The sequence below is a fragment of the Delphinapterus leucas genome, chromosome 16 (genome assembly GCF_059928025.1).
Source record: "Delphinapterus leucas isolate spDelLeu-1000000601 "Yukka" chromosome 16, BTC_Dleu_Yukka2, whole genome shotgun sequence".
In the NCBI taxonomy this organism is placed as follows: Eukaryota; Metazoa; Chordata; class Mammalia; order Artiodactyla; family Monodontidae; genus Delphinapterus; species Delphinapterus leucas.
The window spans coordinates 32,425,742-32,446,683 of record NC_143144.1 but is presented as its reverse complement, the minus strand read 5'-3'; the positions used below and the strand labels follow the sequence as shown (position 1 = coordinate 32,446,683).

Below are 20,942 nucleotides of genomic sequence, written 5' to 3'. Positions count from 1 at the left end.
AAAACAGTGAGATAATATCCCCCAGTAGTTAGTTCTAAGCATTAACTACGTATTATATGACACCTGGAAAATGCTCGATTCATTTTTGCTTTCCAATCCTCTCCCTCTTCCTCCCTTGGCCCCTTATTGGTATTAAGTTCCTCTTAAAACAGGAGCAGTTCATCAGATTATTTTGATATCTGGGCAGGTCTGGGGGAAGGCATGATTATGTATCAATTGTTTACAGAGAAAAGAACTCCACAGTGGTCCCCCCAGAGATGAGTTGAGATCATAGGAAGCAACTCTTTATAGGCTGTGTGGCCTTAGTTAATTGGCTTAACCTCTCTGAGCCTCCCATCTGTAAACAAGGATGAGGATAACACCTCCTTGATTACCATCCACTCCACTCAGAGAATCTCTCCTGGATGCCAGGCACCGTACTGAGAACTTCACATAGAGTCCACCATGAACGTCAGGTCTATTGGAAAATGACGTGAAATAAAGTACTTGGAAGGGCTTTATAAACAGTGAAACATGAGGCAGACACTTCATTTTCACCGTGATCAGGGAGTCTCAAAAGCTTGTTTTCTATTGTGAAAATAGGAGTGGCTTTTCCAACCAGAAGTTCAAGCACATAGAGCAGAAAGTGACAAGTGACATGGAGTTAGGGCCGTCTCAAAAACAAAAGGTGGGCGCCAGTTGTAAGCTTCTTTCCTGGAACCTTGGTGAGAAATACAAGGAGGACAGAAGGCAATGGGATTTCTTTTCCTGTGTGTTTCACATAACATACGTCTCTCCTCACTGAAGCTCCAATTCACCCACTTCTCATTTAGCACTTGATGTATTGGCTGCTGCAGCAAATGCCAGGTGAAATGGTAAATCTAGTAATAAAATATCTAAAATGATTTATAAATATGGTTTAGAGAGGCTTGGGTAGGTAAGGTGGCACACCGCTAGTCTAACGAAATCCCTGTGCTTCAGAAACCCTCCCCCAGACACCTACATCCAACGCACAGAGCTTTTTGTCTCTATTGAGCGGAGCTGACAACTCCAACGTGTGCAAATACAGATTTAACAGGCAAACGTGCAGCCAAGCCCAGGACTGTAAGTGTTTGAAAAGGCAGATCTGTTTGATGAGCAAATAATGCGTCATCAATAAAGACTTGTCGAGATGAAATGAATGAGAGTAGCTGTTGCTGAACATCTAGTCTGGGGTAGAGAGGATGCAAACTGAAGGAGGAAAAGACGGTGTGGGTGGGGGTGGGAATGGGATGGGGGAGGCCTAAGCAGCATGTTTTAGAAAGATCATGCTGGTGTTCTTGACCAATGTGGGCCACGTGGACTGAGTGGGGTAGGCTGTACTAGAAGAAGGCCCTACCTGGAGGCACCCGGTGTCTTATTACCAAGGAAAGAAAGATGATCAGGAAATGCCAAGAGAGCAAGGCCAGGCTTTGCAGAAATTAACATCTTAATTCATATAATATGATATCTCTTATATGTGGAATCTTATAAAATGGTACAATTGAACTTACTTACAAAACAGAAATAGACTCACAGACATAGAAAGCAAATTTATGGTTACCAACGGGGAAAGGGGAGGGGAGGAGTAAATGAGGAGTTTGGGGTTAGCAGGTACCCACTACTATATATAAAACAGATAAACAATAAGGACCTACTGTACAGCACAGGGAACTATACTCAATATCGTGTAATACTCTATAATAGAAAAGAATCAAAAAAGAATATATATATGTATATATAACTGAATCACTTTGCTGTACAGCTGAAGCTAAGACACACTGTAAATCAACTATGCTTCAAAAAAGATTTTTTTTAAATAAAGTCTAGGAAAGAGCTGGAAAAAAATCTTAATTCACAACAGCCAAAAGGTGGAAGCAAGCTAGGTGTGTGTGGATGGATGAATGGATAAACAAACAAAAGGCGGTATAGCCACACACTGGACTATTATTCAGCCCTAAAAAGGAAGGAAGTTCTGACTCACGCTACAACACGGGTGAGCCTTGAAAACAGTGCTAAGTGAAATAAGTCAGTTACAAAAGGCCATTTATTATATGATTCTACTTATATGAGGTACTTAGAATCATCAAATTCAGAGAGACAGAAAGTAGAATGGTGGTTACCAGGGCCTGGGGGTGGAAGAAATAAGGAGTTATTGTTTCATGGAGACAGAGTTTCAGCTTAGGAAAATGAAAAATTTCTGTGGATGGATGGTGGTGATGGTTGCACAACACTGGGAATATACTTATGCCACTAAACTGTACAATTTAAATGGTTAAAACGGTAAATTTTATGTTATGCACATTCTCCCACAATAAAAAAATTAACATCTTTTAGTATTTGTCCCGTTCGGACTTGGATTTCAGTTGCCAGCATTTCAAGCTCCACCAATAGATGATGAATAATTTGATGTCAAGAACTGGATCTGACTTATCTATGAATCCCCCACTGCATCTAATACAGTGGTTCTCAAAATGTAGTCTGTGGGCCACTGGGGATCTCCAGGACCCTTTCAGGATGTCCACAAAGTCAAATGCTTTTCATAATGTTACTAAGCCATGATTTGCTGTTTGCTATGATGGTGTTACAGTTTGCACTGATGCTACAAAAGTAATGGTGGGTAAAATTTCTGGTGCCTTCACGAACCAAGGCAGCGGCACCAAACTGGACCAGTGGTCATGTTATTCTGATGCACTCACAATTAAAAAAGAAATTGTGCTTATGAATGTCCTTGATGAAACAGTACAAATTATTAATATAATTAAAGCTCAACCCTTGAACATACATATTTTTAACATTTTGTGTGACAAAATGGGAAGTCTTTAAAAAGCACATCTGTTACATACCGAAGTACAGTGCCCACGTCAAGGAAAAGCACTTGTGTGATGGTATGTGTGTCAAGCAGAAATAGCCGCTTTTTCTTCATGGAACATCATTCTTACTTGAAAGCACTACTGACAGACAAACAAAGGTTATTCAGATGGGGGTATCTGGCAGACATCTCCTCAAAAATGAATGAAGCAAGCCTGTCACTTCAAGGAAAACAACTGACCATGTGGTCGCCAAATCTAAAATCCAAGCTGCTGAATGAAACTTAGGAATCTGGACAACGCATCTCCACCACTGTGAGCTCAAGCGTTTCCACATACTTAACAGCTTACCAATACATCATACTCCAAAATCACATGTAGGTAAAAGATCTACTGAAAGCCCAAGACAGATCAATGAATTTTAATGTAGCCAGGTACCAAAAGTTCACTAATATGGTTTCAGATTCCACATCACAACTAAACTTTAAGAAACTTCCACTTGTTGAGTTTTGGTGTAGGATCAAAGAAGACTACCCACAATTATCTGAAAAGGCTCTTCTCTTTTCCAACTACAACCCTGACTGAGGCACGATTTTCTCCCCATACTTCAACCAAAGCAACATATCACAACAGACTGAATGCAGAAGCAGATACAAGGATACTTTGTCTTATTGCGTTTGGCAGATACTGCATTTTTTATAAATTGAAGGTTTGCGGCAACCCTGCATTGTCAAATGATGGTTAGCATTTTGGGGCAATAAAGTATTTTTAAATTAAGGTATGCAAATTGGTTTTTTAGACATCGTGCTATTGCACACTTAATAGACTACAGTATAATGTAAATATTAACTTTTCTATGCACTGGGAAACCAAAAACTATGTGTTACTCGTTCTGTTGCAAAATTTGCTTTATTGCAGTGGTCTGGAACCAAACCCACAATATCTCCAAGGTAAGCCAGTATAAGAATCCAGCTGTCTTCTATTAAGCCAAATATCAAAGAGATTTACAAAGGCATCAATGCCATTCTTTTAAAAAATATATATATTTATTTATTTTTGGCTGCGTTGGGTCTTCGTTGCTGCGCATGAGCTTTCTCTAGTTGCGGTGAGCGGGGGCTACTCTTCATTGCGGTGCACGGGCTTCTCATTGCGGTGGCTTCTCTTTGTTGCAGAGCACAGACTCTAGGTGCGTGGGCTTCAGTAGTTGTGGCTCGCGGGCTCTAGAGTGCGGGCTCAGTAGTTGTGGCGCACGGGCTTTGTTGCTCCGTGGCGTGTGGGATCTTCCCGGACCAGGGCTCGAACCCGCATCCCCTGCATCGGCAGGTGGATTCTTAACCACTGTGCCGCCAGGGAAGCCCATCAATGCCATTCTCCTCACGAATTTTTTTTTTATGTTTTGGAAAATAGTTGCTTTTAAGAAAAAATATTTATGTTAACATGCGATAGTTTTTTTTTTTTTGCTATTGTTAAATGTATTCTTAGATAAGTATTATTAACACTTCTCAGTATTCATTTTCCACATCAATAGATATAACCTACATAAGCAAAAGTTCTTTGGGTTCCTTGGTAATTTTTAGGAATGAAAATGGATTCTGAGATCCAAAAGTTTGAGATCCTCTGGTCTAACACAAAGTCTTTAATAAACGTCTTAGTAAGAAAATAAATGAATGAATGTACAAATGAATGAATTAATGAGGATGCTGCTGGCAAGAAAATATGGTTATGAGCAGTGTAAAGGAAAGAGGTGGGTTGATGACCCTTCCAAAGGGTCAGCCAAGGTAGGAGAGTTAGTTGTTCTTGATTTGAGCATTTCACAGGTGGAAAAAAATTTCAAACCATTCTAGGAACCCACATAGAATGGCCAACTTTTTATTTGGTCAAGTAAAAACATTTGGAAAAATACCTACAGTTTACCATCACCATTATTTTGTAAAAGTCAAGGCATTTTAACAGAAAAAAAAAAAAAAAAGGAAGGATATAATCTTGGTATAAAGGGCAGTCTCTATATTGAATAAATTGAGCTTTTTGGGAAGCTCACCTTCTGGTCCTTGATTTTCCTGCTTTGCTCTGGACCAGTGGACGCCTTTCCCTGCACCAGACTTTGTAAGCATCAACCTAGAGCAGGGGTTGGTACAATTTTTTATAAAGGGCCAGACAGGAAAGATTTTAGGTTTTGCAGGCCATTACATTCTCTGCTACTGCTGCTCAACTCTACTGTTACAGCATGAAAGCAGCCACAGACAGCACAGAAGTGAATAAGCACGGCTGTGTGCCAATGCAACTTTATTTACAGAACCCATGGTGGCCAGATTTGGCTCACTGGCTGTTGCTTGCTGACCCTGATCTAGAGAGCTGGGTAGAGATGTGTGGGAGACTAGGGCGAGGCCATTCCTGCCTGGTCACCATGGACTTTAGAATTGTCAAGATGACCAACATTACCATTTCCCTGACCAGCAGACCAGGAAAATCTGCTCAAAAAGCTGGCTGTCCTGCAGGGATACACTGAGCCTGCCCCTTCCGGCATCTGAGCAGTAGGGGGGTTGACAACGTCATCAAACCTCCCCTGGAAGAGCAGTATTGGAAGCACAGTGACACAGCCCACCACACTGGCATCCGGGGACAGTAGCCAAATAAAGAAATGGAAGAAAGGCAGGTGAGATGGCCTGTCCACAGTGACACAGGAAGGGAGGTCAGTGACAGACTGGCACTTGAACCAGAGCTCTCTACCGCAGGTCACCATAGTTCTAGCAAGGGGCACTTTCATCGTGCTCCACAGTGTGGGAAACAAACAGAATCTTAGCTTGATGTAGAGGTGTGTTTAAATGCCCTAATCTCCAGAAAACCCCAAATCCTTTCTTTCAGAATAAAGGGATGCAGTTTTAGAAAGGAATCTCCGTTGCCCACCTTCTCCCTTCCAAGATGTCAAGATTTGCCAGGCAGCCCTCTGCCAGCCATGGGCACATCCTCCCCCCTCCCAGCTGCCGATCTGCCCATCAGATTAGGGGTGTGCGCATATGGTGGCAAAGGCAGGCAGAATGAGCTCCATCGTTTCTGACATGTGAGCACCAGAGCTGTGAGCATATGGCCTGGAAGGCTCTCCAGGAATTTCACGGGACATTTCATGCAAGTTGAGACTGAGGCATTCAGGAACCTGGATCCAGAGAGAAAAAGAGAAACTGCAGAAAATATTTTCCTCTGAAATATTTACAACAAATGTGACAGAGAAGAGTTAATTTCTGTAATGTACAAAGCTCATTTGAATCATTTAAGAAAAAGGTGAAAACCCCAAAAGAAAATCGGGAAATGACACGAACCAATAATTCATAAAATAACCACCAATGGCCACTAAACTAAAAATGAAATTTATCTTTACTGGTAATAAACAAATGCAAATTGCAATGTGACACATTTTTACTTATGTTTTAAAAGGATAATACTTAATGCTGGTGTGAGTGCAGTGAGAAGGACAGTCTTTGCATATTGCTGGTGGGCATGTAGCCGGGTCGGGGACACACCAGCTGGAAATCAATCTGGTAATACAGGCAGAGAATTATAAACACATTCATAACCTTTAACTCAGCAATCCCACTTCTATGAATACACAAAATAAACTAACGTCATCACTTCCCTCTGATGGAATATCTACCTCTATTAGCAGAATCCATACTACTAATAACTTTTTCTGACAGTTTCACAAGTCATTCGTTTTGAACTACAAATTAAAACTTGAATGCCTCCTTTTTTCCCTCCAAAAATGTTGCTATAAACTCATATACTCATAGCTGCCTTCCTATGCAGGTATAGGTTTGGGAGATTTCCCTGAATAGAACTCGGCATTTATTCTTGATTGAGTCAGCCCATCACTCAATCATTGGGATCCACACCTGTCATACAAAACAGCCTCAGCTTCTCCCAGCTAAATGTCATCTGCAAATGACAGCCAGCCCTCCTACTCCCGCATTGCAGTCCACATTCCCAGGAGGTGGTGTGGCAGGACATGGCTGAGGATGGTGCCTGATGGCAGGCCACTAGACACCTCCTTCCATGTTGTTTCTGATCCATTACCAGCAGTTGGAGTTGTTCAACCCGTTACAAATCTGCCTTGTTTAACTGGGATTTGGACACAGTCCTCTGTCTTATCCACCCAGTAATCATGAAAGGTAATGTCAAATGTCTTACAGAAGTCTAGGAGGACAATTGCAAAGGGGACGAGGGGACAGTGCTTCCCTGGGAGAGATCTCCCCAGCTCTGCCTGACTCTGCTACACCAGCTTGTCTGCCCAGAAGCCGCGCTTCCTCTCTTTCCAGCTATCACCTCCCGGCCTTCCCTCTGGGCCTGGCCCACAGCTCCCTTTGGCATCACCATAAGTAGCTCACCCTGGCCAGATGAGCAGAAGCCTGTCTGGAATGGGTGTTCAGGCTCAGGGATGAGAGACCTCGTTTTATGATTTACTACCCATACGACATGTCACTTCACCTTTCTGATCCTGTAGCTCCTCACCTGTAAAATAGACATAATACACCCTGTGCGCCCCACCCCCAAGGGTGCTTGTAGAGCTCAATGAGGCAGTGGACAGCAATGTGCCTTGGAAACCAAACCTGCACAGGAAGACGCTAATTTGTCAGGGTACCGCTAGTACTACTAATAAATTGCATTCGTCCTATTTGGTGCAGGGAAAGGGCAAAGCTTCTCTAGAATGCTCTAGGACACGTGAGGGGATCCGACCAGTGGTGCAGCAGCCGGAGACTTCCTGGGAATTTCCTAAACAAAAGGGGTCAGACGCCTGAGCAATGACTGGGCCATGGTTCTGGAATCCTCGAATGTGGGCCCCTTGAGACCCAGCCTAGCCCCCAGTCCCTGTAGATGTCTCAGAAGCCTGAGCCCTAAGGGAGGAGGGGATGTGTCAGAGGTCACGCTGCCAGTAAGTGGAAGGTGAGGCCGGGTCCTCTCACAGTGCCCAATACTGCCCTCCCTGTCACCCGCCTCCTACAATACTCATTTGAAGGACCTGGAAGGAAGTTCTGGGAGATGAAATTAGAAGCCACTAAAATGTTGATTTAAAATATGTGTGTGTGTGTGTGTGTGTGTGTGTGTGTGTGTGTGTGTGTGTATAAAATCCAAGGGAACAAAGCCACCCTTGCAGCCTCCACTGGCCACTCATCACTACTTGCCTGGTGGCCTGTCTCAGGAGATGCCATCCTGAAGGTGGTGGAGAAGGGGAGGTCTGTGCGGTGCATTTCCAGTGAACCCAGCAATCTTGAATTGGCCCAGGAGACCTCCAGCCCCGGTCCTATTTCCAGATGAGGAAGCTTTGGGCCGTCCTATTTCCCCCTTTTTCTCTCACACCACAAGGCAGGGACCTTGGACTGTTGTTTTGACTGTTGTGTTTTCTGAACGAATGAACTAGTCCTAAGGGTGAGCTGACTTTCCCAAGAACGCCGGTACCAGGGGCAAGGGCTGGGATGAACTGCTCCCCGCTCCCTCCTGTCTCCTGCACTCAGTTTGTAGAATCACAGGGTACAAACAGACCCAAGGAGAGCACATCCTCCCCCAAGAGCCTTTGAACCCTTGTGTTTCCACAGGTACTTTTCTTGGCCGCCACACCCAACATATTCAGCCACTCATCATTCAACGGCAAGGACTGCTTATTTTATACAAGGCAGCGAGTTAAGGACCATCACATCTCTGACCTCCAAATCCCTTCTCACCTCCAATTCTGAGGTGGAAATCCCACTGGACTTGGCAACCTGCCCTTGGCAACCAGGCACAACACGGGACTCCCAGCAGGCACGTTGTTCTGTCTCTTGTCAAGCTCCAATTTTCCAGGGAGGCTATTTTGACATGAAATTCCCCCTGGCCTAAGATGCCAAACCACACACAGGGACGAGGGTGCAGCTGTGTCACGGCTATCCGAGTTTTAGAGAGGAGGAGGTGGGATCCGACAGACCTGTCACGGGTTCAGCCTGGGAACACAGCATCCCCCAGGACTTGGGAGTGTCAACATAGGTGCACTGAATTCCTCACAATGACACAGCTCACGCCACAGAGGCACCTCCTCCCGTAGCCTGGTTGGGAAGCCAGGTTTAGCTACCAGTATCCTTCAAAGGGAAAGAAGTTCCGCAAGCCTTCTTGTCTTAGAAAGGAGGAAACTGATGTCCAGTGATATTAAACAGCACATGCTGGGTCACAGCTGGAGCAATGACAGTGACAAGAACTTAGACCTCTGGGGCATTTGGGCCACTGCTATATCCAATGCCACCAGGACACACACGTTTCAGAGTTCATCTGCTCTATGGTTTCACCCCAAGTTATGTGAGTCACTTCTCCCACGTGTGTGGTTGAGAAATCTTGTTCTTCAGTATAGAAAGGATTGAGTCCAAATGGAGACATCCTTAGGATGGAATACTATGTAGCCAGTAAACCTCATATCTTCAGAGCATACTTCAAGGCATGTGGCAATATTCATAACGCAATGTTCAATGAAAGTTGCAGGAGATCGATGATTTATGCACAAAGAACCCTAGTGTTCTAGCTTTATACTACAGTATTTCCTCTACCATGGTAGCGATTTTAAGATGCACCACTGACTTAAAAATATTTCAGAAAAGGAAACATTAACCATAAGAAGCACATTGATTTCAGAAACATTAGAGATGAAAACTGCGTGTCCAAGAAGAAAGGAAATGTGACATAAATTTAACACGCACACACACGCGTATTAGACCAAGAAGTGAATTAAACATGAATACTGGTGATCTCTGAGGGGAGATTTTCATTTTTATTTTATCTCTTCTTTTCAGTATTTTTCAATTTTGTCTCTAATGTGGAGATACTAATTTTATAATCCTAAAAAATAAACTCTGCATGTAGAACATTAAAAGCAAATGTAAGAAAAACGCATGTTACTTTTTGACTCACACAAGGACTGCAATTTCCATTCCCCAGTCTCGACACATTTTTAGCCCTTCTTTGTTTTGCTATGTTTCTCCCCTCTGGTTTCTAAGCACAGTTTAACATTCCATCTTCCATGAACCATCAGAAGGCTGCCGTCATGCTCTACCCATTCAGCTGCATTTTAATGGGATGCCCTCAGTCTTCAGGGAACAACTCTCAGGAAAGTCAGGTACAATTTCTCGGTGCAGGTGCCACAGGCACGTCTAAGATCCCACCCTGCACTGCAAGAAAAGATCTTTGTAAAAAGTGCCTCCTGGGAAAAAATTGTTTAGACTCTAGTGCTAAGAGAATCTTTGCTTTCCTTTGAGATAATGGTATGCTTCGGTTTTTTACTCTAAAAATCATGAATATTATCTTAACTGTATATTATTTCCCTTTTTCCCTACCTGCTAAGAAACTCAACTATGATAACTCTGTTGGTCCCTAGGGTGGGGCTTTGCATGCTTTTTTTTCCCTTTGGTTCTGATTCTTCAAATAAAATATTTGATTGTCCTGTTGGTGTCCCTTTGTAAGAAGTCGTAAATCATTGGTGGCAGCAGCATAGAGTAAATAAATACGTGCACTCAGTGAAATCTTTTTCTGAGTTCACCTTTGACTTCTCCCTCCCCTGTACCCCCTGTATCCAATCTATCAACAAATCTTGTCAGTGATGCTTCTAAAATATGTCCCACATCTGTCCACTTCCCCCACCTCCAGTCACCTTCCTGGCCCAAGGCACTGGTCAGGGACAACAACCTCCTGGCCTTTCTGCATCTTCTCTCATCCCTCCTCTGTTCCGTTTACTCCCTCAAAGTGTACCTTTGCCCACTGAATAAAAGCTGCCCTCTCCCACTCATCCTCCATCTCATCACCCTGTTTTACTTCCCTTACAGCACTTAGGATGCTGGAAATAACCTTCGTGTATTCACTTGTTTGTTTTTATCTCTCCCCTTCCCCATCCCCAAAGTGAAAGGCCCATCTTGTTCCCTGCTGCATCATCAGTGCCTGGGACTGCCTGGCATATTATAAGTCCTCAAAATATGTTGGAAAAATGAAATCCTGGCTCATCTCCAACACGCTCCTAACTGCTGGTGCTTGCACAGGGCCCTAACTCCCCATGCCGGTGTGTGCATTTTCAAACAATGAACATATGCTGTCCTGCAAGCCCCTTCGGCTCTCAGCATGGGGCTCACCTAACCTGTGCGCCAGCGGTGAGGGGGTGGGCAGCTGCCGAGATCCCATCCACCTCCTGGGAGGTGGGAAGGAAGGGCTGGGCGGGAAGAAGACTGCAGGGGTGATGAGAACCTGCCCAGGACAATCGTCAGCAAGATCAGGGTCACTACTGAAAGGTCCAGAGCGTCGTGCACAAGTTGTCCCAAGGGTTATTCTCTGTCCATCCCTTTGGATTACTTCATTTGCCAGACATTCAAATACCACATTAAAATTCTTTGCCCTGAAGGAGCAAAGCTTCCCAAAAAGCCCTCACACACTCTAAGAGACTTGTTCCTGGAGATGAATTTTCTCCTAGGCAATAAGAAACCACGTTCTTTTCTCTGGCTGTGTCCTCCCTATGAATTAGACACATGGATCCAACTGAGCCCAGAGCTCATGCCTCCACATTCTCTTTTTTCCAAGAAGTCTTGCTGGCTCCCCAGGCTGCAGGAACCCCTCTCTGCTCTTCATGTCTTGGCCCCAGGAAGGTCTCACTGGCCCCAGAAAGACATGTATTGGCATGCAGGGTAGAAGCCCCTGCCCCTTTCAGAAGAGACTCTACCCAGTTATTCTAGGCACTGGTGACAATCCCTAATTCCTCTTCCCATCACCTTCCAGTCTGGTCACCAATGTAAATCAAGGCCAAGGAATAGCCCCTGGGAACCTATGGTTTTTAAGCTCAATAAGCAAATCACTCTGGTTTCTCCAGATGGGTAACTTCACTGAGAGTTTGCTGGGGCCGGTATAGGTCTGGGGGGGGCAGGCCCTGGGAAAATGCGCCATCTTCTGTGCTCCAGGAATATCATCACTCAGAGCAAAGCCAGAGCAGCTGGAAGGGGAAGAAAGTGCTAGATGGTAGTCCGGTGAGGGTACAAAGGAGGTGGGGTGGGAGAGGGGCACCTCCTCATCCTGGTGGGATTGAGGCTTGGAGAATTTGAGTCTCAGAGACTTTGGTTTATGTATCCCAGTCCCACTGGGACCGCCCCCTCCTCTGCCCTCAGGCCCCAGACACTGCCCAGAGCTCCTGGGAATCTGGGAAGGGGACCCCAATCCAGGCTGATCTGGGGGGACTTCTAAAAAAATTCTAGGAGACTAGTCATAAACACCCTTTTTTCCATTTTACAGCTAAGGAAGCTGAGGCAGAGAAGGTTATGCAGCTGCATGTAAAACCAGCCCATCCTCTGGCCTCCATCTGCCACGTTCCAAGGCTACGCTGAATCTGGGTATAAGATTCCCATCCCCTGCCCACTTCCTGCAGGGCCCAGGTGAAACCTATGTCATACACATGTATGAAATATTCAAGCCTCCCCCGAGGAGCCTCGTGTCACTTCTAAATCAACTTATTCTAATGTGATCTTCATCTGCCATGGTTTTCTGGACCAGCGTCAACACGGAAACTTCTTGGCAGGTGAGAGAGACTGAAAACACACAACGTTTGTTTGTAGCAGTGCCTCCACAGCCAGCACTTTCCAATACGGCGAAGTCCACGCAAACCATGAAATATGACTGGCCCTTGGAAATGACCCCTGATGCACTCTGAGATCCATGCAGATGGGTGCTAGCCAAACTGCAAGCATAAAGTTGTCAGGAGCCCCCGAAAGCTCTAACAGGCACCGAGGTGAAGTCAGGAAGGTCCGAGAACCAAGGGAAGGCCGGGAGGAATCCTGGCAAGAAGGCAAGTCGCGGCCAGCCATCGTGTTCTTAGGTGGACTTTTAATAGCTTCAGCCATAAAAGGCACAGTTTTCTCCATCTCTGCCTGGGCTTCAACAGTATTCACTTTCCCCCAGCTCCTTTTATTTTGATAGCAACAGTCCAAAATGCAGAAACTGGCCTTCCCTTGCTTTTCCATCAGGCTCAGCTGTGGAACTCCAGAAGAAAACTCCAGAAGAGGGTGGGCACAGGGCCCAGGAAGCCTCAGGAGTCCTTCTGGTGGCTACAGTGCCCAGATTGTAATGTGCCAGGAAGGGACGCATGGAAACCTCTCCTATGGGACGCAGGAGCCTCCAAGCTCTGTCTGATGCTTTCCTGCCGTATCGAACTGTCAGCTTCCTGCTTGCTGCCAGGCCCTCCCAGCCAGAATTCCCACCAGGCCCCCTTCCCTGGGCAGGGCAGGAAGTGCATCCACAGCTCTGCTCCAGGGGGCCTTGGCCTCCAACCTGAGAGCCTGGCAAAAATAAGCTGGGACTTTTGAGTCCGACTTTCCACCCTCGGTCAGCCCTGCCCAAAAGTGGTGGGGTTTCTCCGATACTCCACCCGCCCTGAATTCTCTACCTCTGGGCTGTGGAGTGAGGTCTCACCTTGAACCCAACCTGAGGGAGTGGCTGTGTCTCCAACATTCACTGTTGCAGGCTCAGGGACTATCACAAACGGTCAGGAACCCGATGCTTCCCATCTGCCTGGGATTTAGTGTTGGAGAATGCAGGCTTGAACAGAGTGGAGTAAGACAGAACAGTGTTCAAATTCATCTCTGGCACATCCTAGCCATGTGACATCAGAAAATCAGTCTACCTCTATGTGCCTTAGTTTGCCTTCTGGAAAATGGGTATAATAATGATAATCCCTACCCGAGAAGTAAATGAGATTGTTCACGTAGAGCATACTGCACACATCTGTATACGGCAGTTGTTGTGGGTATCCCTTCATGGTCCTAGATGTGGTTCTCCTTTTTTTTATTGCGGTTCGCGGGCCTCTCACTGTTGTGGCCTCTCCCGTTGCGGAGCACAGGCTCCGGACGCGCAGGCTCAGCGGCCATGGCTCACGGGCCCAGCCGCTCCGCGGCATGTGGGATCTTCCCGGACCGGGGCACGAACCCGTGTCCCCTGCATCGGCAGGCGGACTCTCAACCACTGCACCGCCAGGGAAGCCCGGTTCTCCTTTTTATAGGCACAAGGAGGACATTTCTGCCTCTTACCATCAGTGACTATTGGCCAACCGGCAGTGAGCAGAAGTGTAGGACAAGTAAGAACAGGCTTGCTTTTAACAGGCTCTCCTTTGGTGAGCCCTGAAGGCTCCTGTTGCAATGGCAGCTTCGCTAGATGATGGGACCTTCACCAGCCTGGGTCTCTGAGAGAATCTGTGGAGCAGGGCCCTCCACCAGCCCCTGCAGTGCCTGATGTGTGAGCCAGAAACAAACCTATATTGTGTTAAGCCACCAAGAGTGGTGACCTCAGTATAACTCGGTGCATCCTGACAAATACACCATCCAACTCTCCCTGCCCCTGCGTCAGCACCAGGCCTAAGGTCTTCATTCTGCATTTCGGACATGGGGTTTGGATTTGGGATGCCCTGCACCTTCTCTCTCCCGTTCCTGACAGTGAACCGCAGCCTTCAGCCGCCCCCAACCCCACTGCCTCCCATCCCTCTGGTCCACAGTGCTGAGGACTGTGGCCCAGACCAGGGTGGGGGCAGTAGGAGAAGCCAGGGAGGGAGAGAGCTGTCTGGAGCTCTAGATGGATCTGCCCCCCTGCTTTGACTCAAAGCCCAGGGCAGCAGAGGTGCCTCACGCAGGCTGGCTGTAGCTGCAGGCCCCCTGCCCACTCCCCCAGCTCCATGGCCCTAAACTCCTTTCCAAGGAGATTCAGAGAAAGGGTTTCCTCTGACTCGGCCAGATTTTCAGGCTTCTGGAATGAGAATCTGAAAGCTAAAACAGGCAAAAATTTCCATAGGGTTGTAGAAAGTCAGAGCTAGAAGGACCATGCACACCAACTTTATTGCACAGAGCAGGAAACGAGGACCAGTCTTGCACAGCAGTATAGCAAGGCAGTGACAACGGTGAAACAGAATCCTGCTGTCAGCTTAGATACTGAGCACACATGTCATCAAATCTGATTCTTCTCGAATCTAATGTCCCCTGGCCCCAGCTAAGCAGTCTGGCCAAGGAGGCAGCCTCCACCGATCAGGGATGTTCATTCCCAGAGGCCAAAGATTCCTCCTAGACAGAGAGAGGACCCAGAGAGGCTGCCTGCGTGGCTGTGCCTGCCTGGGTATCCAGCAGGTGGTGAGATTTCCGTGTGTGCAGAAGGGAGGCCTCCTGGCAGGCCCACGGCCCTCACCTCCCATCAGTCTCCACCCAGGCTCTGACCCTGACAGAAATGAAAGACCCCAAGGATCCAAGAGTCTGGGGCAGGGAGGGGCCTTGAAGGCTGTGGAAGGATGGCCACACCCAGGCCCCCTCCCTGAGGGATCATCCTGCCCCTGGTGAGAGCCCCGCTGTGATGCTGGGATGGGCGGCACACCACCTCCTACGGCAATCGTTTTTCACCTCGAACTTTGTCTCAGTACTTGATGGTACGTCTCCTCCTACCCCAGATCTGCCCTGTGGGGCCATGCTGAACCTCCCTATCCCATGGCAACCCTCTACAATGGGAAGTTCCCCTGTGAATCCTCTTCTCTCTGGTAGAGACAGTCCAAGGCAATCATGGAGCTTGCGGTCCTATCCCCTCGCCTCCCACCCCCTTGCTACTCAAAGTGTGCTCCGGCACGTGGACATCACGTGAGAAATGCAGAGAATCAGTTCCACCCCAGACCTGTGAGAGTTCCAAATGAGTTGGCACCTGCATTTTAACAAGATCCGAAGCTGCTTCCTGGGCACTTTAAGTTTGGGAAGCTCAGGCCTAGACGTACCTCACGCTGTCCACAAACCTCTTAGAGGAGAGGACTCAGAACTCAGGTGTGTAGGACAGGACTCCCACCTCTCTCCTCCTAAGGCTTCTTTACATCTCGAAGACCCTGATAACACAAAGTACCCTGGGTCCACTCAGACCCCTGAGTCTCCTTCACAGGAACTTCTCCCAAGCCGCATCTCCCAGAGTGGGAAGGAGCTGGTGTGTGCCAATTTGGGGACAGAAACTTCCATTTAGCCAACTTAATCATTGTTCTCTCAGCTGTGTCTGGTCTACTGCTTAACCCATGAGTTTTCAAACCTGCCTGCACAACAGGATCACCTGGTGGGCTTTTTAAAAAACGCTGATGCCAAGACCACATGGCAGAAGAATTGAATAGACCCTCTGGGGAGAGTTCTGGATGTCTAGCTTTGTTATGCTCCCTAGGAAATTCTAATATGCAGTCAGGATAGAGAGCCACTGGTTTAATACATAGACTAAGGAGTGGATTTTTTTTGGTCAACTTGAGGCTCTAGGGTCCATTGGTGTGGGCAGCTCGCCTCCCACAGTGACCCTGAGTTCATGGCAATGTATCTGTTAGCTATTGCCACAATACTGTTGTGTAACAAATAATCACAAAGTCAGAGAGGATGCAATAAGAAACACTCATGTAGGGCTTCCCTGGTGGCGCAGTGGTTGAGAGTCCACCTGCTGATGCAGGGAACGTGGGTTCGTGCCCCGGTCCGGGAGGATCCCACATGCCGCGGAGCCACTGGGCCCGTGAGCCATGGCCGCTGAGCCTGCACTTCCGGAGCCTGTGCTCCGCAACGGGAGAGGCCACAACAGTGAGAGGCCCGCGTACCGCAGAACTAAAAAAATAAAAAGAAACACTCATGTAGATGACACATTTGTGGGTCAGCTGAGACGGCTCTGCCTGCCTATGCATTGCCCAGTCAAGGCTGTAGTGGCATGGTGGCCCTCTTCAGATTGCAGCTGGGTAGGTCATGCTTCTCTTGGCAAGTGTGTGGGTAGAGTGACTGGCTCGTACTGGTTTTCCCAGGACTTTCTCGATTTTGGTGCTGAAAGTCCCACATCCCAGCATACCTCACAGTCCTGGGAAAACTGGGACCGTTTGACATCCTATCTGTGGTCAGCTTGGGTAGCCCTGCTCTCCATTCTCTCATCCTCTTCAGACCAGCAGAATAACTGGGGCAGGTACCTTTCAAGACTTCGACAGAGACTCAAGACAGACAGCAGAAACAAGGGAGACTCAGGCCCAGACTGGCATGTTGTCACTTTCCATCATGTGTCAGCTTTGTCCACCACGTTGGACAGAAGTCTCCAGTCCCAATTAAACTTCCTCCTATTAGATCTAGCCTCACTCCAGGCCGTCACCATCTTTCTGAATCTTTATTCAGGCATCTGGTACATTGGCCAAAACAAGTTTCACAGCTGAGCCCAAAGTTAAGGGGCATGAAAAAATACTCTTCCCACGATGAGGCCATGGCAGGCGTCTGGCTGCAGAGAGGGGTGCATAATTGGGGCCAATCATTCCACCTCCCACAGGATTCTGGCTTCCAAAGGCAGATGACCTAATTCCTTCCTGGCTACTGACTCTCCCCAGGGAGCCCAGTTACAGGGCCCATGACCCTCTCCACCCCAGTTTGAATCCAGCTCCTAAAGCGCAGATCTGCTCCAGTACCCAGTCTTCTGTGGCTTCCGCTCTGTCTCCTCCTTCCCTCTTCTGCTCTTCCTCCTACTCCATCAAGCATCTGGAAAGGGAGGCATGATCTCGCATCGGCCCCGTCATCCACCTTCACAAGAAATCTCCCGTGCAAATAAACTTCAGCTTCCCAGGCTCAGTCTCACTTCACCCTGGCAGGATCTCTTAGATCCTGATCCACTATCCAGTATATTCCCCAGCCTCCAGCTCTGCATCCTGGGCCATATTTTTTGCGTATCCATAACCCAGATGTCAGCTAGGGCCTCCGAGTCCTGAATATTGAGACACGCTTGGGTGGAACCCCCAACTCCAGCATCTGTGAGCACACACAGATCCCTGCCCTTGGCTTTTTCCGCTCTCTCAACAACTTCACGCAGACATTTGTGAACCAACCTGGAGCCCACACATACACAGCCAACGAGTGAGAAGTTAGTGACTTTGATGAAGCCATCAGGGGGCGGGGTGGCTCACATCACAAACCTCACAGTCCACACAATGCCCTGATGCCTGGCCCCCCACCTGCTCCCTTCCTTCCTCCTTGTCCCCCACCTCCCCACACACAGCCCTGCCCTGTACCTCTTGTTGGATCCTTCTACCTCCACTGGGACCCACAGGGATCTAAGCTTTTGCCTCAACAGGAATGTAGGAGAATGTACCCCCCATCTCATTGCATGTTAATCATTTCTGACTCAATTTTAGGTCCCAAGGCTCTTTCTTTCCCCAGCCACCCAGTAAGCATCTGGGCTCTGATCCCAGTTAAGTACAGTAGAGCACAAAGAATGAGTAGGGCTTCAAGGGACAAAATTTAAAACACCTTCATTGCTTGAAAAATTATGTGGGCTGACTCACCCCGCATCCCTAAATGTATGATTGCAGGCTCCACAAAATAGGAGAAAAAGAACCCTGACCTTGCACCCAGCCTCGCTCTGCAGCCCACCCACAGTCTGGCCCCACTAACCGGTCAGCCATGATGGGACTACAGCGTTCCAGGGGCCAGCATGGAGCTCTGTACCTGCTAATGGGATTCAGCTCCTGGCGCTGAGACTTAGAAGTTGACCGTGCCTCGATACCTCCCTCACCTCTCGGGCCCCCGCTTTCTGCTGGGTTGACACCCAGTGAGCGGGGATGTTATGGAAAGTGCATCAAAGGAAAGCATCATCGGGGAGGTGCCTCAGACCCAGAAGACACTGCCCCAGAGTGAAGCGCTGTTCTCATTTGTGGAGCTCAGAAAATGCTGCTGATTTTGACACACATCTCAGTAAGTCTCTAATTAGAAAGGAGATCCATTGTCATGAAAACCACATCTCATCCCGAAGCCAAATGGAATGGGTTTCTGTATTGGTCCCACCGGTGGAATATGACCTCCGGAGGCCCGGCTTTGCCACTCACTCCCCCAGCTCCCTTTCTCAGCGAGTGAAGGGGGACTGGTGGCTGCAGGCAACAGAACAAGAGGGCTGGAGCAGCTGAGCTTGGGTTAGGTGCAGGGGCCTGGGCTCAGCAGAGACAGCCAAATGCACAGCCCAGCTGCCACCGCCCCATGCTGGGGTCCAACGCTGGGCCAGTCCCTCGTGGCCAGGCTGGCAGGCTCCCCTCTGCAGCTGCGCGGCTGCCTGGACCCCGCCTGCCACCTCCAGCTTGTTTTCCTTCCCCTCCCCTGACCGTCTCTTGCTTTGCCTCTCTGCCTGTATCTCCTCACTCTCTTTTATTTTGTTCCTCTTCTCTCTCTGTCTCTCTTTGTCTCTCCATGTCTGTCTGTCTGTCTCATCCTATGTCTCTTTTTGGCATCCTATTTTTCTCTTCTTCTTTGTTTCTTGGCCTCTCTCCATCTCTCTATCTATCCCTCTGTCTCTGGAGTAAAGGGTCAGGGAGAGGAGATGGGGCAGGGCTCAAGAGGAATCCCAGACAAAATTGAGCAGGGATCTCATTCCCTCCCATTTAAAACTCAGGCAGGAGGGGGATGGGGTCCCGGGAGCAGATTGAAGTTGAGTTGGGAGGAATATGGGGCCTTGGGTCTTTTAGACATCCTCACAGAATGAGGCCAGGGCCCTGCGCCGTCTTCCAGGGCGGCAAGGGAAGCCCAGCACTCACTTCTCACTGATGTCACAAGGATCTTCCCTGCAGCAAATGTTCTTGGGGCTGGGGCTGGGGAAAAGGAGGACTGAGGCAGAGAGGCTGCTCTGATGGAGCTCCATGCACGCAGGTAAAGGGTTAAATAAGCTACTACACAATTCTGCACCCTGTAGCCAAGGGGCACCCAGAGGGGTGGACCGTGGGTCCAGCAACTCTGCTCACTGGAGAGGCAAAGGTGGAGCTGCGCCTGGAATAACTTAGAGCTTCCTGGGCTAAGGAGGAGGGAGGATGTTCTAGAGAGTGTGTCTGGGAGCAAAGGGCACGCTCCAGCCTAAGCGCAGGAGGAGCGCGGGGATATGGGGAAGACGACACTGCACTGGGAAGGGGATTAAAGTCCATCCTGCATTAAGAGTTTCCTGAACCAGCGGCATGGGCGGTCCTCCAATGCTGGAAGGCTTTGTCCTTCTGTAAAATTGGGAAGATGACCCTTCCCTCTCCCCTGCCTTCTGTGGAGAAGGGGAACTGGAGGAAGAGGTCATGTGGACAGTGCTGTCTGTCGGCCGAGCAGAAGGGGGAAGGCGTCTTCCTGGCTCTCAGTGCTGGGAAAGGGCGTCACGATGAGCTAGTTGTACTCATAAGGGAGGCTGTGGTGGACCACACACTGGGGCTGAGTTTCTAAGAGCAGAACCTTATTTTATGTGATTTCTTCTGTAATGGGGCAGAGGCGGTAGCGGCTGAGGCCAGGGGACAGAATATTAGTGGAGGATGAAATAAAGCGGTGCCTTCGGCAACTGGAGTTGACGCTCACTTTGGGGTCCTTAGGCCACCCTGCCACGCCTTTCCCGGCTCAGTCACACCCTCAGAGTGCTGTGAGACTGAAGATATCCAGCTGTCACTGTGCAAGTGGGGAAACCGAGGGCAAGGTGGGGAAGGTGCTCGCCGAAGCTCACGGCATCTGCTGGAACTGAGTCAGGGCTCCTGGCTCTGCAACGCCCATGTGTACACATCCACTCCAGGGGTAGTGCCACTCCTGGCTTCCCTGGGGGGGTTGGAGGTGTGTGGCCCGCAGGTGGATCCTGAGCATGAGTTGGTGACCTGAACGTCATCCATGCACAGGAGAGGCTGGGAAATCCAATCGCAGGAGAAGAGCAGCTTCTGAAGACCATCTCTCATGCCCATGGCAGGCCCCCTTTGCTACCACTCTCTGTCACTTTGGTCTGTGAGGATACATGTCTGCATCCCCCATAAGGAAACTGAGGCTCAAGGAGGGCAGGGGTCCGGATTAAATGCTGAGGCCCAAACCAGAGTCTCCAAGCTCTAAAGATGATGCCCTTTCTCCATCCTGTCAGACGTATGTAGATACTTGCACTTGAACACTGCCACATGATGTGGGCGTGTTTGGTGTGTATGTATGTGTAGTATGTGCACACACACATAGGCACACACAGGCACGTGCAACATACACGTACACATTTTTTTTTTTAATCTGTACTGCCTCTTCTGGCCCTGTGCTGCATGGAAAATTAGTATATTGCTGCAGTCACTAATCCCTTTCATTTGGATCCAAGCAAATGACAGGATCAGTCTCCATCACT

The 20,942-nt window shown here is 48.4% G+C and overlaps 1 long non-coding RNA gene across 2 annotated transcripts in view; it reads right to left on the bottom strand.

Annotated features, from left to right (window-relative positions):
• LOC111183552 (uncharacterized) overlaps positions 1-20,942 on the bottom strand; it is a 430,485-nt gene that overhangs the window by 96,539 nt on the left and 313,004 nt on the right. Inside the window, exon 3 of one of the 2 annotated variants that reach the window (XR_016388081.1) lies at positions 2,844-2,951. The exons of the other annotated variant lie outside the window; for it this stretch is intronic. This is a non-coding gene — a long non-coding RNA (uncharacterized LOC111183552). The remainder of the gene's footprint in view (positions 1-2,843; positions 2,952-20,942) is intronic. 2 annotated transcript variants of the gene reach the window in all.